This window comes from Vulpes lagopus, chromosome 7, assembly GCF_018345385.1.
Source record: "Vulpes lagopus strain Blue_001 chromosome 7, ASM1834538v1, whole genome shotgun sequence".
NCBI lineage: Eukaryota > Metazoa > Chordata > Mammalia > Carnivora > Canidae > Vulpes > Vulpes lagopus.
In genome coordinates this window covers 126,350,570-126,368,602 of record NC_054830.1, presented here as the reverse complement: position 1 = coordinate 126,368,602, position 18,033 = coordinate 126,350,570, and the positions used below count along the sequence as shown (strand labels likewise).

Below are 18,033 nucleotides of genomic sequence, written 5' to 3'. Positions count from 1 at the left end.
TCTGCAGTATACAGCATACAGGGAGAAACTTATGTTTCATTTTCTTTCTCTGAAAATATGGACAAGTGCGCGTGTTCTTTAACAGCTATGCTGGCAGTACTCTTGAATGTTTAAGAGATTAATAAAAATACTTGGAAGTTCAAATCTAGTTTTTGATTTGGAGATCAAAGTTTTTATGATCAAATCGACTCTGTGTTCATAAGCTAAGTCAAAGAGAAAGTGTGCTGGGTTACATTTTTGATCCCCAAAGATCACTTTCTTTTTCTTTTTATAAAGATTTTATTTATTTATTTTTTAGAGAGAGAGAGAAAGACAGCATGCACAAGCAGGGGGAGGGACAGAGGGAGAGAAAGAGAAAGAATCTCAAGCAGACTCCATGCTGAGCATGGAACCAGACATGGGGCTCCATCTCATGACCCTGAGATAGTGACCTGCGTGACACCAAGAGTCAGATGCTCAACTAACTGAGCCACCCTGGTGCCTCCAAAGTCCCTGTTGTGTGTATCATTTGTAATATCACACGGCTCCCTTTTTAGATATATCTATTGAAAAAACTAGCATCTGCAATGGACATTTATTTGGACAGAACTATCTTTCTTTTTTATATTTTTGTTTTAAAATTTTCTTTCTGAGGGGGTCACAGGGAGCTGACTTCGGTGGAGGCAGCACAATGACCACGATCGGGGCCTTCACATGCAATGACCTGTTCCGGTTCAACAACATTAACTTAGATCCACTTACAGAAACTTATGGGATTCCTTTTTACTTATAGTACCTCGCCCACTGGCCAGAGTACTTCATTGTTGCGGAGGCACCTGGTGGAGAGTTAATCGGTTATATCATGGGTAAAGCGGAAGGCTCAGTAGCTAGGGAAGAATGGCATGGGCACATCACATCTCTCTCTGTTGCCCCAGAATTTCGACGCCTTGTTTTGGCTGCTAAACTTATGGAGTTATTAGAGGAGATTTCAGAAAGCAAGGGTGGATTTTTTGTTGATCTCTTTGTAAGAGTATTTAACCAAGTTGCAGTGAACATGTACAAGCAATTGGGCTACAGCGTATTTATGGGACAGTCATAGAGTACTACTCAGCCAGCAATGGGGAGCCCGATGAGGACGCCTATGATATGTCACTTTCCAGAGACACTGAGAAGAAAGTGTCTTCTTCTCAGACATACCTTTACCTCATCCTGTGAGGCCTGAAGACATTGAATAACCATGAGCAGTGGTTCTTAGCCTGATGCTCCAGATATCTTATGGACAGTATTATTTTCATTGGATGATCTTGGGGCTGTATTAGGAAAAAAGTAATTATTTAGGTCTTACAGACTTCAAGAAAATACAGGTTATAAACTTGAGTCTCATTGTTTCCAGTTAGCAATTTCATACCTATTAAAGCCTTTCACTGTAATAAAATTCAATCAAAAAGGCAGCTAGGTCAGATGGAAACATTCCACTATTTTGGTTCGTAATACTCACTATATGCTAGGAAAAAAACTTGCTCCAGTCTCCTAAATTCTGTGCCTGAGAACCACTGCTGCATATATATTTTTTATTTTGTATCAAATTGTTAATTGAAGCTTTAAAAGCATATGTGAAATGTATAAATCTAAGATGTATGATAAAATGCACTGTTGACTCTCTGAAAAGAATTTTTTTTTCTTTTTGAAAGAACTACAGATTTACAAGAAGTTGCAGAATATCTATACAGGGAGATCCCATGTACCCTTTCACCTGGTTTGCTCCAACTGTTTCACCTTGCAAAACTAGAGTTCAGCATCAAAACCAAGATATTGATGTTGGTAGAGGACACAGAACTTATTCTGGTGTCACAGTGTTACATGCTGTTATTTGTGTGTGTGTGTGTGTATGTGTGCGTGTGCGCATGTGTGTGTGTGTATGCAGCTCTATGTCATTTTATCACAAGTGTAGACCATCACATTCAGAATACAGAACTGTTTTATCAACACAAGCTTCCCTTGTACTACCTTTTTATAGCGACCACCTCTCTCCTTCACATCTAGCAATCAATGATTTGTTTTCCATCTCTGTAATTTTGTTACTTCAAGAATGCTACATAAAGAAAGTCAGATGGCATATAACCTTTTGAGGGTGGCTTTTTCCTTCACAAAATTCCTGATGCATGTAGCTGGAATACATCATTTTTATTGCTGAGGAGTGATCTATAGTAGGGACGTAACACAGTTTGTTCAATCATTCACCACTGAAGGACATCTGGTTATTTCCAGTTTGGGGATATCATGAACAAGCTATGATGAGTATGCCTGGGCAAGTTTCTGTGTAAACATAAATTTTCATTTTTCTGGAATAAATACCCACAAATACAACTGCTAGATAATATAAACTGCATGTTTAGTTTTCAGGAAACTGACCCACTGTATTCCGAAGTGATGATACTATTTCTTTTTATTTATCTTTAAGTATATGTTAAATAGGGACTCCTCGGGGTGCAGTTGGTTAAGCATCCACTTTTGGTTTCAGCTCAGGTTGTGAACTCAGGGTCGTGAGATCAAGCCCTGAATTGGTATCTGAGCTCAGGGTGGAGTCTTCTTAGGTTTCTCTCTCCCTCTCCCTTTGCCCCTCCCCCCTCAAATAAATAAATCTTAAAAAAATAAAGTATACGTTAAGCAAGAAAACTTCTTTGTGAATTCAACATCAACTGTGATATCTATTATGTATATTTTAGATATGTGATATCTATAATGTATAGTATCTATATCACATATAGATACATAATATCTATTATGTATATTTATGTGATTATGTATAATTTATGTATGCATAATTCATTTCATATCAGATCTACTTTTAACTCAAAATTCACCCAGTGGTGAAGAATATAATCCTCTTTGTCTGCCTACAATTGAATACACTTTATGTAGTGACTCTTTACTGATATCATCTTATAAAAACCATAGTCTCCACTGCATTCAAAATTCTCCTCTTTTTACAAGTGTAGAATATAAAGCAAAGTGAAACCAAAAATATTTTCCAAAATCCTATAGTTTAAGAGCGGGAAAAACAAGCTCTTGCTGGGTTGACTCAAAAGGTACATTTAGAAAACCACGGGGCACCTGGGTGGCTCAGTGGTGGAGCATTTGCCTTTGGCTCAGGGCATGATCCCAGGGTCCTGGGATGGAGTCCCTCATCGGGCTCCCCACTCAGCAGGGAGCCTGCTTCTCCCTCTGCCTATGTCTATGCCTCTCTTTCTCTGTGTCTCTCATGAATAAATAAAATCTTAGAAAAAATAAAAACCCACAAAACCCTTGATTTTTATCGTTTCTTTTCCTTTACCTCATGAAGGAAAACCAAAAGATCAAATTGCAGAAACTTCTTTTTCTAAAAAAATAAAATAAAAAAAAAATCAAAAAGTGCTTAGGAGTGAAGGTGGCATTCTCCATAAAAGAACAAACAGAAACAAGGGCAAGTGGAACCACAGGATCTCAGGGGCTACAGGAGAAAGGGGAGCGCGTGAGCTCAGCTGCACTACATATAAGTCAATTAGCAGTATCTGCTGAGAACTCACTGTGTGCTGGGGGCTGTGGGGAGATGGGAGAAGGCAGGATATAGGCCGAGAAGCATAATTCTATCCAAGCATTTCCTTTCCAGCTGGGCGACACGTGGTTCTCACATAAAGAGACCTGAGACAGCAGGTGCTTAGTAACAATAGCATGCATGTGCATTGACTTCGGGCCAAACGCTAGCCAGAGAGCTTTCCACATATTATTTGTTCAACTGTTGCAGCAGCCCTGTGAAGTCACTGTCATCATTCCCATTTTACAGATGAGGACACCAAAGCTTGGCGAGTTAGCTAAAATAGAACATGTCATCAGCAACAGTCTGCGTTTCCATAGTCACTGAAAAGGTCTCTCATCTATATTAGCTTTCCTGCCCCAGGGGACAGAATGCACAGGTCCCCTCCCTACAAAAGTGCAGCCTGAGCTGGGAGGTGATTGTAGGCCACCATCTTCATTGGCCCAATGTGACTTTTGGCCAAGGTCTTCTTTGACCAAGACTTATTTTGTACTAGCGCTGCATACTGAACTCACCTGAGCTCCAAGAAGCAGGAAGCAGAGCCCTATTCCATTCCAAAGAACATGCTTGCCTTCACTAGGTTTTCCATCTTTATTTTGGACACAGAACTCCCTTTTTCAACATTTCACACTGAAAAAAAGAAAAAAGGACAAATAAGGAATTGTTTTGAAGAAGAAGGTAGAGGAGGGGGCAGCCGGTGGCTCTGGTCATGATCTCAGGGTCCTGAGATTGAGCCCCGAGTCCAGCAACCTGCTCAGCGGGGAGTCTGCTTCTCCCTCTCCCTCTGCCATTCCCCCTGCTCCGGCTTGCTCTCTGTCTCTCTGTCAAATAAATAAATAACATTTTTTAAAAATAGGTAGAGGAAGGGCGAAGGTCCTGCTTGTTCTCACTGCTTTCCTTCCCTGGAGGCAGTGGAGAGGCTCATTTCTGAGCAGTTACTGCTCAAAGCCCGGCTGACTCCTACCTCTTCACTGAACCTAAGAGGCACAGAAGTATGATCCTGTTTTGGCCACAACCAGATGAAAGTCATGGTGAGAAGCTGGAAGTGGCACCCAGGTGTGCAGATGAAGGAGGTACTGCTCACCAACTTGGAAGGTTCTGAAGGCCACCTGGCCCCCTGCACCTGCTCCACACCTGCTTGTCAACCCCGTCTCTATAATTAAAGCACCTATTTTTTTTAAGATTTTATTTATTTATTCATGAGAGACATAGAGAGAGAGAGGCAGAGACATAGGCAGAGGGAGAAGCAGGCTCCACGCAGGGAACCCGATGTGGGACTCGATCCCGGGTGTCCAGGATCACGACCTGAGCTGAAGGCAGACGCTTAACTACTGAGCCACCCAAGCATCCCTAAAGTGCATATGTTAACAAGCAGATATTTTCCAAGCAATAAAAGAAAGGTGTTATGCTATATGTTGGCAAATTGAACTCCAATAAAAAATAATAAAAATAAAAATAAAGAAAGCTAATAGCCATTTGCACCTAAATCTTTTTTTATTTTTTTATTTTATTTTTTATTTTTTTATTTTTCTAAATCTTTTTTTAAATATTTTTTAAAGATTTATTTATTTATTTATGATAAACATAGAGAGAGAGAGAGAGAGAGAGAGGCGCAGAGACACAGGAGGAGGGAGAAGCAGGCTCCTAAATCTAATAAAGAATATTAAAGTTCTGAAGCACTGGGAGAAAGAAGAAAACACAGAAAGAAGGAAAAAGATTACCCAGGTTGGGAAGCCAGGGGACTGAACAAACAAACAAACAAAATCCCCCCAAAACAAAAAAACCCTCTCTGCTTCAGAACATTGCTGAGACCCAGCCTTGAGGGTGGGGTTTGTGGCCAGAAACTTTCCTGCTGATTTGAGCGGGTGAAAATTTGGCAGAGCAAAGGCAGCTCAAGGTATAATACCTGCAGGCCAAGCATTTGCTTGGTCTCTTGTACAGGACTTTAAATAGAAAACAGAAACTCTATGTCCAGATTTGAGAGTTTTGTATGGAACATGAGGTCATTTAGGTGCTCTTTAAAAGAAGCAAATCCTTTAAAGGAAATTTTATTGCTTCCAAAATCACTCTTTATTCTCTGGACGCTTTCTTTCTTTGGCACCATGGGGTTTTCTTTTGGTTTTTTAGATTAAAAGAATATGATCAATGTACTCAATGTGTAAAAAAAACAAAACAAAACAAAACAACAGGCTCAAAGTTCTGCTTTTTCAAGAGATAGAACTTTTACCCTTGCATTTCTGATGTGAGTCTTTGATGCTCTGCCAGGATTTGATTTCAAACCATTAATCCATTAGGGTGACATAAAAATCTCTGTCCTCTGCTCCATGACCCACAGCTAGAGGTATTCAACAGAAAAACTAACATTACAGATGATGTTTCACAGAGCCCACGGATCAGAGATTTCCAAAAAGGCAAATTTCCTAGAGAGTTTCTATGTAAAGATTCTGAGCACATCTTTCCCTTTTGACTATTCTGAACCACCTGTCTTCCATTTGGTGGAGCTGAGAGAGAGCAAGATGTCAGACCGAGCACATATGCCCACATCTCCAAGTCCTTTCAAATAACTGGATATATATTTTAAAAATAAGTAATACAGTAATGCTTAGAAAGCAAGAAGGGAATATAAGGGCAGGGAGAAGAAATGTGTGGGAAATATCAGAAAGGGAGACAGAACATAAAGACTCCTAACTCTGGGAAACGAACTAGGGGTGGTGGAAGGGGAGGAGGGCGGGGGGTGGGGGGAAATGGGTGATGGGCACTGAGGGGGGCACTTGACGGGATGAGCACTGGGTGTTATTCTGTATGTTGGTAAATTGAACACCCATAAAAAATTAATTTATTAAAAAAAAGAAAAGAAAAGAAAAGAAAAAAAGAAAACAAGAGTTGCCATTATGTGGAAGAAATGTTGAAAAAAAATTGCCTGGAAGGCAGGAAGAAGACAGGACTGGATAGAGAGGGACCCTGCTGCAGAGGGTTGCTGTGGGGCTGGGAGCTGTTCTGGCGCATGTTCTCAGCTCGGATGTGCTGGATACTAGATGTGAGGACAGGCCATACACACTACCGGGAGCACGCCTCAGCACAGGCTTCACCAGCAGCTGTGTGGCCAAAGGGATCAACGCTTTGTGCATGATTGTCAATCAGGAAATTCCAATTCTAGATATTGTCCCTAGAAACATACATCTATACGTATACCAAGGTTATGAACACTATGGCCCTTAGAGTGATTGGCTTATGATAGAATTGTGTGATACATTCATAACTGTGGGGGGAAAAACCCTGTACTGACAGTAAATATCATGTACTAGGCATGGAGCACCCATTATAATGTGTTGAGTTTTTAAAAAGCTTTAAAAAAGCAGTAGAGCTGAGGTGCCTGGGTGGCTCAGTCAGTTAAGTATTCGACTCTTGAATTTGGATCAGGTCATGGTCTTAGGGTCGTGAAATTGAGGCCTGCATTGGGCCCCCTGCTCAGCGGGGAGTCTGCTTCTCCTTCTTCCTCTGCCCTTCCTCCTGCTTGCACACATGCTCTCTCCCTCTCTCAAATAAATAAATAAAAACTTAAAAAAAAAGTAATGGACTCACCCATAGAATCTGATGCCACTTATTTAAAAAACATCAATGGCTAGTTTTCTAAATGTAGACTTGTAAGTATGTATGTATTTATATAAACGGACATAGAATTGTCTGGAAGGACGTATATAAAACTGAAAGTCTGTTAGCCATGATTACCTTCTTCTACATACTTCTATAGAGTTTGACCTCTTTATTTTTTTTAAAGATTTTATTTATTTATTCATGAGAGACACACAGAGAGAGGCAGAGACACAGGCAGAGGGAGAAGCAGGATCCATGCAGGGAGCCTAATGTCAGACTTGATCCCGGGACCCCAGGGATCATGACCTGAGCTAAAGGCAGACGCTCAACCACTGAGCCACCCGGGTGCCCCTAGAATTTGATTTTTTTAAAAAGATTTATTTGTTCATGATAGACATAGAGAGAGAGAGGCAGAGACACAGGAGGAGGGAGAAGCGGGCTCCATGCCGGGAGCCCGACGCGGGACTCGATCACGGGACTCCAGGATCGCACCCTGGGCCAAAGGCAGGCGCTAAACCGCTGAGCCACCCAGGGATCCCCCTAGAATTTGAATTTTTAAAAGATTAGAATATATTCATGTATCGTGAAAAATTTTTTTAATTAAAAATTTTAATAGCATGAGTTTCTTCAGAGAGTTAAAAAACAGAACTATCCTAAGATCTGGTAATTGCACTATGGGGTATTTACCCCCAAAATACAAAACACTAATTCAAAGGGATACATGCACCCCTGTTTATTGCAACATTATCTACAATAGCCAAATTATGGAAGCAGCCCATGTGTCCATCAACTGATGAATGGATAAAGAAGATGTGGTATAAATATATACAATGGAATATTGCTCAGCCATTAAAAAAATGAAAACTCACCATTTGCAATGATGTGGATGGAGCTAGAGAATATAATGCTATATTAAATAAGTCAGAAAGACAAATACCGTATGACTTCACTCATATGTGACATTTAAAAAACAAAAACAGATAAGCAAAGGGGGGGAAAAAGAGAGGCAAACCAAGAAACAGACTCTTAACTATAGAGACCTGATGGTCACCAGAGGGGAGGGGGTGGGGGGGGTGGCTGAAACAGGTGGTGGGACTTAGGGAAGGCACTTGTCCTGATGAGCACTGGGGGGATGTATGGAAGTGTTGAATCACAATATTGTATACCTGATACTAATATTATGCTGTATGTTAACTAACTGGAAAATAAAATAAAAGTTTTTAAAACAGAGGAAACCAGCTATTTCAAACATCCAACTACTCATTAACAGACTCAAGTAAATATATCATTTCTTACTGTACTTATTCTGAGTCTCCATGCTTTAAAAACTTTGTATGATAGAAGGTATTGCTAGGCGGGGTGGGAGTTCAGGTTGCCCCATAGGCCTCTGTTAATACGTCCCTGGCTGGGAGGGGGTGGAAGTCCCTTGTTCTGAGTCATCGACACGGGGCGCAGCTGGCGAGGGAAGCCTTATTACCACTGAGAGCTGGTGGCTGACTCTGATACCATCCCAGTGGGAAGGAAGAGTGTCTTGTTTGGACCCACGCAGCGTGGAATCCCAGGCCCCCCACACGGTCCCACCTGACATCCTGGACGGAGGTGGTTGTCCGAGGAAAGCCTCTCCCACCTTCGTACAGCCCGGGCTGGGGTTGGAGTTCCCAGTCAACCTTTGCTGGGGTGGGGGCCCTAGTTTCCCCTGTGGTGTACCACTGGGCTAGAATGGTAATTATGTCCTCACAAACCTTGCGAGGCTGTCCTCTTCCCCATCCTTTGGCTGCAGAGAGTAGGCTTTGGTGGGCCTTTGTCGGTCTATACCCTCTGGCTTTTCCTGGCGGGATGGCATCTTTAGCTCCAAGTGCAGGATAAAGGGGGGCAGAATGAAAACCCAGGAAATCAGCTTGCTCCAGGGACTCCTGCTGCTCAGAGATCGTCTGCCTTATCTCTCCACCTTGCAGAGTCTTTTATTTTTGTTTTATATATAATGTCTAGTTTTTAAAGTTGTGTTTAGTGGGAAGGATAGGGGAAAGTATGTCTGTGTCAGCTTCCTAGAAGAGGAAGTCCACTTACTCCTTTTAAAATGTTTTCTATTTCGGGGCGCCTGGCTAGCTCAGCGGTTTAGCACCTGCCTTTGGCCCAAGGGCGTGATCCTGGAGTCCCAGGATCAAGTCCCATGTCGGGGTTCCTGCAAGGAGCCTGCTTCTCCCTCTGCCTGTGTCTCTCCCTCTCTGTGTGTCTCTCATGAATAAATAAATAAAATCTTTTTAAAAAATAGTAAAATAAAATGTTTTCTATTTGGGGCCACCTGGCTGGCTCTGTCAGTTAAGCATTTGCCTTCGGCTCAGGTTATGATCCCAAGGTCCTGAAATCGAGTCCAGCATCAGGTCCCGCTTAGTGGAGAGCCTGCCTCTCCCTCTCCCCCTGCCCCCTGCTCATGTGCACCCTCCCTCAAATAAATAAATAAAATCTAAACAAAGAAAAGTGTTCTCTATTTTTATTTAATTTGCAAAATAATGTTCACCCTGACAAGCAGAATGACAAAAAGAAGCATACAGAAAACCTTAATAGTATAAACTCCACCTCTGCTGCCTCTCTGCTGTCATCTCCCCTCTCTGATGTGTCCAGGTCTCATGACCTGGGTGTGCTTTCATCGCCTATCTCCTCCAGGTTAATGCAAACGTACTCAAAAAACATAAATAGGCATTTTTTGTTTGGTTCAGTTTCTGCGAAAATGCTTTCTTTACTCCTTGCCCCAAATCAGCAGTTCTACCTTGTGTTTCAGTCTGGAAATGCCCGGGAGCACTCGGAGGGGAGACAAGTACAGAGTGGAAGGCACCCCGAGTTTTCTTTGTGTGAGAGAAGAAGAGACGGAGAGGAGAAAGGAAACCAATGAGCACTGATTTTCCTGAGAGTTTATATATATAAATATCAGAAGTGATTAAAACCACCAGGACTTAGAGCCCCTGATGCTTTTCTGCATTTGGAGTCTGCTCCCGGGATATATTAACAAAGAACAACCTGAGGGCCAGGAGATGGCATGACTGGCTCACAGGGAAGATGCTGGGAATGTCATGTGAGTGCTCATGAGCCCAGGTCCCCAACGATGTGGGCCTTCCCTCCCCCCATGGGAGGACCTCCCTCTACCACCTCGGGCCTGGGGTGCCCCGTGGGCTCACAGGAGGGAAATCCTCCACCTGCACCAGCTCCTCCTCACGGCTCAAAACCATTGCCCAACCCGAGGGGTATTGGAGGTGGAGTCCAGCCCCTCTGCTTTGGGGTACCAAGCCTAGCAGGCTCAAGATCACAGAACCAGGAGAGAAGACAGTGACTTGCCTCCCCACAGATGTGTGACAGGAGGGGTGGGGGTGGGGGAGTGGGAGATCTTGATACTTAAAAGGGAAATGGAAACTTTTTAAAAAAGACTTTATTTATGTATTCATGAGAGACACACACATAGAGGCAGAGACACAGGCAGAGGGAGAAGCAGGCTCCATGCAGGGAGCCCGATGGGGAAAGTGCCAGGAGCGAGATCTCTGAATAACAAGGCTGAGCAGGATGGAGGAGATGGAGACACAGCCGGACAGCCGGACAGGTGGACCGATGGATTACTACATCTAAGGAAGGACAAAGGAAATGAGATGTTTATGGAAAGTCACTGTTGTCCTATAGATCCAAAATGACAGGCACAGCATGGTCGTTTCCAGCACCACTCGCTCGCTGTGTGTCCTCTGTGCCGCAGTCTGGGAAGGCGGGAGGCGGGGGTGGGGGTGGGGGTGGGGGAAGGCTTCTCTCCCCTCGGGGCAGAGGCCGTGATACCGCTTACTTAGAGACGGAGCGGAGCAGAAAGGCTCTTCTTTCCCCTGTGTGTGAAGGAAATCATCCACTCCGCATCACTGTGTCCATGTTCGTTCTCAAGTTTAGGATGGCCCGGAGGTGCCACACGTCTCCCCGGGTCAATCTCTACCCCCAAAAGCTAACATCGTGTTGAGTTTTGTGTTTCTGAGTGTCGCCTTCTTATTTGACTTGATGATTCCTCCCCTCACCCTTCAAATACAGCCAGGTTAATTGGGTATACCTTTCGAAGCTAGCCTCAAAATAGGAGCAATTAAATTCATTAGACCTTTGAGGGCTGGATTAGTTAAAGTCATTTTCCCCCCAAGAAATGGTACAACAGCTTGAAACCTGATTCACAGCTACATTCCAATGCTTTCAATATTATGAGATAATATGGGCATTCAATCCTACAGAACTATTTATACCTCACCATCCTAAAGCAAAGGAACTTCTGTTGCTGAACCTGTTCCAGGGATGGGTATGGATTTGAATAATGAATAAGGAACTTCCCTTAGGAAGAGAGTCTCTGTCACAGAAATACTCTATTTCTTAGAAATAGCCAGCTGGGAACAGACCACAATACCCCATTTATTCCAAGGCCTGTGTTGTAGGGAAGAACCAACAGCCATTCCCCACCAGGCACCTCCATACGCAACATTATACCTTGAAAGAGGGTGGAGCATTTATCACCAATGTTATCTGCATATAATTTTTCTTTTCTCAAGTACAGGAGATATCAGTGTTACAGATTAACACAGTAAGAAGCTGAGTCTATGTTCATTCCTGAAAAATTCTAACCATTTCTGAGTTCATCTATAGAATAACCCGAATACTCACTGACCACATTAATGAATTGTGTTCTTTTTTTTTTTTTCTCCTTTTTTTTTTTCAGGTAGGCTTCATGCCCAGCATGGAGCCCAACATGGGGCTTGAACTCACAAGCCTGAGATCAAGACCTGGGCAAGATCAAGAGTTGGACACTTAACTGACTGAGCCACCCAGGCGCCCCTGGATTGAGTTCCTCTTGCTTGATAAAATCCTTTTTGTTATTACCAGACAACCCTTTACTTTTGAGTGTTTCTGTGCACTTACAATGAGAACACTCTTCCACTGCTCTTATCTCAAACTAAGATTGAGTCTCCTACTCACGGGAAAATTCACTTTTTATTTGCACTGTCACTTCTAGGTCCTGAGAAGTGAACAGGATTCTAAAATGAAAATGCAGAGCTGCCTTCCCTGACCCTGGTGGATCCCCTCAGCCACTGCTCTACATATCACTTTGAAAATAAAATTTCTGTTGTGTAATATGGTAGAAAGAAAGAAAGAAAGAAAGAAAGAAAGAAAGAAAGAAAGAAAGAAAGAAAGAAAAGAGACATTAGCAATACTAGATAGATAGCTGAGACCAACACAGTAGGGCACATTGGAGACAGCATTTCTCTGAGTGTAGTCAACACATCACTGACACCGGAATGATCCCCTGCAGAGTTTCCTAAAAATGCAGATTTCTGGGTGCCACCCCAGATTTATTTGTGCAACATGTTTCTGGATGGGCCTTAAGAATATGCATTTCTAACTAGCTTCGCAAGTGATTCTGATGCTCACTAACATTTAAGGAGTTTAAGATTCGCTGAAATGGCTGCTCCTTTCTAGCCACCCAAAAGTGGCAGCTTGACACACTCTTGGAGAAAAACAACTGCTTTTTTGTAATGGAGATGGGAAGAGAGGAATATATAATTATTGAATGTGTAAAATGTGCCAGAAATTGTGCTAGTTAAGAATCAATGTGTTTTAGAGGTGCCTGGATGGTGCACTCAATTGAGCTCCCAACTCCTGGTCTTGGGTCAGGTCAGGATTTCATATTGTGAGACCTAATCCCACTTTGGTCTCTGCGCTTAGCGTGGAGTCTGCTCGAGACTCTTTCTCCCCCGGTTCACCCACACCTTACCACGCACGCATGCATTCTCTTACTCTCTCAAATAAATAAAACCGTTTTTTAAAAAATAAATAAAATATTTAAGCATTACAACTCTTTGTTGAGGTGATCTGTTTACAGTCAAAAACAGTGGAGCCAGGATGCACACCCAACATTCTAGAATTTGATCACTGTACCTTAAGCCCATCTCCCAGAGCTGGGAGCTGGCTCTGTGGCTGCACAGAGTCCAGGAAATGGAGAGATGCATTACCCGGAGAGACTTTATGGTGGCACACAGGTGGTACTGGGTCTCTGGGATGCCTCATCATTTTGATGACCCGTCTAAGCTCCCCATGTGTAGGTGCTTTATGAAATAGCCTTTTTGTCCCACATATGTCTGGAGAGAAACACAGATGGAGTATAGGCATATTTTTTGATATATTATTAACATTATCATCAGTAGAGTTGTGGGTTTTTTTTAAAGATGTATTCATGTATTTTATAGAGAGAGAAAGCGTGAGTGGGAAGGGGAGTGGGAAGGGAGAGCGAGAACACTAGGAAGACTCCCTGCTGAGCGCTGAGCCGGACATGGGGTTCAATCTCATGACCTTGAGATCATGACCTGAGCCAAAACCAAGAGTCTGACACCCAATCAACTGTACCACCCCAGTGCCCTCACTAGTAAAGCTTTTTAAACAAGCATATCACCCACTGTTACTGACAACATGCACTGGGCTTTAGGCTAAGTTCAATTCCAGAATTGACTCTTCAAAATGGCCTATGAGGTAGGTGCTATTAGTTCTACATTTTAGTTAAAGAACAGAAATGTTCCTTTGTGTGAAACTTGTGTATCCTCACACAGCTAGCAAGCCGCAGAGGCTGGGATGTCTGCTGGACTCCAAAGTCCACTGGAGTCCTAAGACCTAGAGTCAATGCAGCAAAGTTCAGTTTCTGCCGTGACAGTCAAGTAGAGGTCCAGTGCTTTTGGATGTTTACAGAAAACCTGTCATTTTCATTTATTGTTAAATAATAGTTTTGAGTAGTTATGAATACCTTCTGTTGAACATTCTATGTCTTGCTGTCTTTTTCCAGACAAGCCAGTCCTTTCTCCAGATTCACCCAACCTCTTAAATGTCCATTTGATTTAAGGTGAGGTGATCTTGCTATAGATGAGTTTGTGTTGGGTTTTCCACATACATGCTAGAGTTCCCACTAGCCTGTGTCATTTGTAAGACATGTCAGTGAGAGCAGCCCGAGGTATCGGCGAACACTTCAATATGAGCTGTCCACAGGGATATTGATTACAGATCATACAAGTTTATCTCATCTACTAAGACTTCTGACATATGGGCCCAGGAACATGTGGTCCCCCACCAACATAACATACACAGTGCAACTCTTACACTAACAGAGGGCTAGTCAAGTGCTCCAAGTAAGAAAAATAAAACTTGCCTGCTATGGAAAGATATTTCAACTTTTTAACTCACCATCAAACAACAGCTCTTGGGAGATAATGCTCAGTGGGATCTCTCAAAATGCTGCATGTCTTGTGAAAAGAGGCACTGGTTGCCGTTGTTCTGAAATAGCTTTTCAAGGATGTCTGTATAGAGAACAGCCTTGGGAAACAGAGATCACGTCTCCCTCCTGAGCAAAGGGCAGGCATGTTCCCCACACCATATAAAAATACTGGGCTTTCTTTTTTCTTTTTTTTTTTTTAACTAAGCCTAATTTGAGCTGACTCTCCTGGTTTCATTAACTTGGTATAATTAGAGGTTACAGGATATTTTTTTTTAAAGATTTTATTTATTTATTCATGATAGAGAGAGAGAGAGAGAGAGAGAGAGAGGCAGAGACACAGGCAGAGGGAGAAGCAGGCTCCATGCACCGGGAGCCCGACGTGGGACCCGATCCCGGGTCTCCAGGATCGCGCCCCGGGCCAAAGGCAGGCGCCAAACCGCTGCGCCACCCAGGGATCCCAATACTGGGCTTTCTTAAGCTCAGGGTTCCTCTCTTGTAATGCAACTCACTGCACATGGTGGGGTCCCTGGGCCTTCTTGGAATCATCCTGTGGGGCTTGGGTCTCAAAGCCCTGATAATGCTGATACTCTGGCTACTGCTATGAGTGGTAAGTTTCTGTGTCTTTGCCCCACGAGTGTGGTGTCCTTTGCCAAGATCCATGAAACTATGGCAGGCCTACTTGTTAAGCTTGCAAGTGGTGTGAAATCTCAGACCCTCCACAGTTCTTGACAACAGCAGAGCCATTATGACTGTTTTGAATGTGGCCAACTGCCATCTGTGGAGCACCTGGTGTGAATCAGTAAGCCAAACTCTGTTCTAAGTAATGTACCATGTGATTTCATCTGATCCTCACCAGACTGTTGCTTAGGAGAGAACATTGACAATGAGCATATTCTGACTTTTGTGCTAATATCTACTCCTCTCTGACCTAGCAAGGAAGTCCTCCCTCCCGTTAACCTTGGGAGTGAGTCTATCCCCTTTGCGGATGATCAGCTTTTGAACTTTATTCTCAATTAACAAGCGGTCATATAAACTGGTCAGGAAATGACCACATTATTGAGGTGGGGCAAGGGGAACTGGGAAACAGTGAGCTAGGGACTTCTGCAAAGTATGTTTCCCTGCTCAGACATGAAGCCATAGGGAAAGACAGGCTCTCCTCCTCCAAATGTTAACACACATTACCAGAGTAATAGAAATAATGTTTAATTGGTGCATATTTATCATGATGAATGCCAGATACAACCAAAGCAGGATCTGGGGCTCCCTGCTGGGCTGCAGATCACTCTGTTAGTGCTGGACTTTGGGGAAGTCCTGGGGTGGGGAGTTATAGCAGCCGATGCTGGGGGTACTCAGCAGGTTCAGAGCAATGGCTACTTATCAACTGGTACCAAAGTATTTTACGATGCTAATAACTGGTTTGGCTATCCTCCGGTTGGCAGGTGTGATGTCTGGAACTGCTCTGTCCACCTCATTACCAGTTGGAGGAGGACCCTCTGGGGTGGCGGAGGGATGGCAAGACAGCCATTGGACGGAGAGGACCCAGACAGTCGCCTCCCTCTAGACTTTTTTCAATGAGTAGATTACAAATTCCCTGTTCATTTCAGCTAGCTTGGTTTGGATCTCAATTACCTGCTGTCAAAAGCATCCACCAAAGCATGAAGTAGCTAGTCCAGGAACTCAGAGCAAGCAAATAGTCACACTAGAATTGAAAGTCAAGCCCCTCTGGCTTCAATGGCCCTGCTTTTTTTGTGCTGCACCATGTTGTTCTCAAGAATCAAATGAATATGGAAAAGTTATTTGCCAGCTGTAAAGGCCATATTCAAATTTTAGTTATTAAGACTAAGGTCTCCCAGAAAAATACAAAGAGGACAATGTTACTTTCCTGTATCTCACTGAGAGTCCTCCCCACCCTCCTAGAAGCATCTAGCTTAAGAATGAGACTATCACAGACAAAAGAAAATATATTAAGATACATCAGGAGTTCAGATAATTTTCTAGAAGACTGGTAGTACAACTGACCACTGAAATCAAACCAGATGACCAGAAACCTGTTCCAGGAAAGGTCTCTCGCATCCTCGCCATCTTGAGAGCACATGTGAGCACGTTCTGGATTCATCCCAGGAATCAGCACATCTGCATGATTGTAACACCTCCTAGATGCCTATACAGGGAGAATTCACTTCTTCTTCATCTCATGGTCAAAAGTTAACCACTGTTCCAGGAAAAAGAATAGACTGGAGTTATCGTATTTCTTTGCCCAAACAAAAATCCATGTAAGCGAAGCCTATACATTTGCATCTAGTGTAATTAATGGCCTCTGATAGCATTTTCTGGTAATCAAACCTAGACGCCTTTAAAAAATAATTAAGTTGTTAATTTTTTGTAGGTGATGTCAAGTAACATTTCAAAATGAGGAAAACCTTGGCTGTTGAAGTTTACCAATATAGATTTGTTTTTGTTTTTGTTTTTTTACATATGTGATAGGAAAATAAAAACAACTGAAAATCTGGCTCTGGTGTAACCAAAAATATAACTCTGGAAAGTGAAACGATGGGTAAATTATTGCTTTCCTGACCATTTTACCACTTAGAGAATAAAGTCAGTTCATAAATGCTGGTGATACCCAGGTATCTCTTGGGTATGCCTAAATACTTGGAATTTGGGGGGTTACAGCTTTATTTTTAAAAATATTGTATTTATTTATTCATGAGAGAAACAGAGAGAGAGAGAGAGAGAGGCAGAGACACAGGCAGAGGGAGAAGTAGGCTCCCTGCAGACAGCCCGATGCTGGACTCAATTCCAGGACCCCAGGATCACAATCTGAACCAAAGGAAGATGCTCAACCACTGAGCCAACCAGGCATCCCAGGTTACAGCTCTCTTAGTTTTCAAACGGCATGATTGGACTTATCATCCAAGGCTTCCCCAGCTATTTCCAAGGATTCTTAAAAGCTTACACATCTCTGGCCATCTCTGGTTCAATTGTTCCCTTCTGCCAAATTCTTAATTTCTGGTTCAGTCTCTCATCTGTAACAGATAGAGCCCCTGCTCAGGTAACACTGCCTCATGCTTCATCATTAACACACCTCCAAGGCACCACTAATGAAGCTATGCATCCAAGTTTACTGACCATCTCCACACTTGAGGAGAGAAGTAGAATATAAAAATGTCCACCACCACTTTCAACCTGTATTTTGAGAATAACACTCTCTGGAATCTAAGGCAATCTAATACCTCTGGAATCAGTTATGTCCAGCTTTCCCAGCCTTTCTGCCTGCATCAGGGTCTACCCTACTTTCATTTGTGGGAGAGAACACCCTTTATAAATATTCTACCCTAGTCTAAGAATGTTCCACTGACTACCTACTAGAGTCAGTTTCCCTCTGGAACTCATTAGACACCGTGAGACACAAAAGCACATTTCCAAAGTCTGAGCTGTGGTGGAAGCAGTGAGATAGTTGTTAATGCCTATAGTGGAACAAGATAGCTGTTGGCATGATGAATGCAGCCTATGTGGAAGTGTCTGGGCCTTAATCTAAGAGTGACTATAAAGTGTTAGGAAGCTCTATATGATATCCTACAACTCAGAGCATTGAGCATTTCCTCACTGGAGGAAAGGTAAACAT

The 18,033-nt window shown here is 42.9% G+C and overlaps 1 pseudogene; it reads left to right on the top strand.

The window, feature by feature from the left end:
* Positions 1-670: 670 nt before the first annotated feature.
* Positions 671-1,214, top strand: LOC121495985 (annotated as a pseudogene).
* The last annotated feature ends 16,819 nt before the right edge of the window (positions 1,215-18,033 follow it).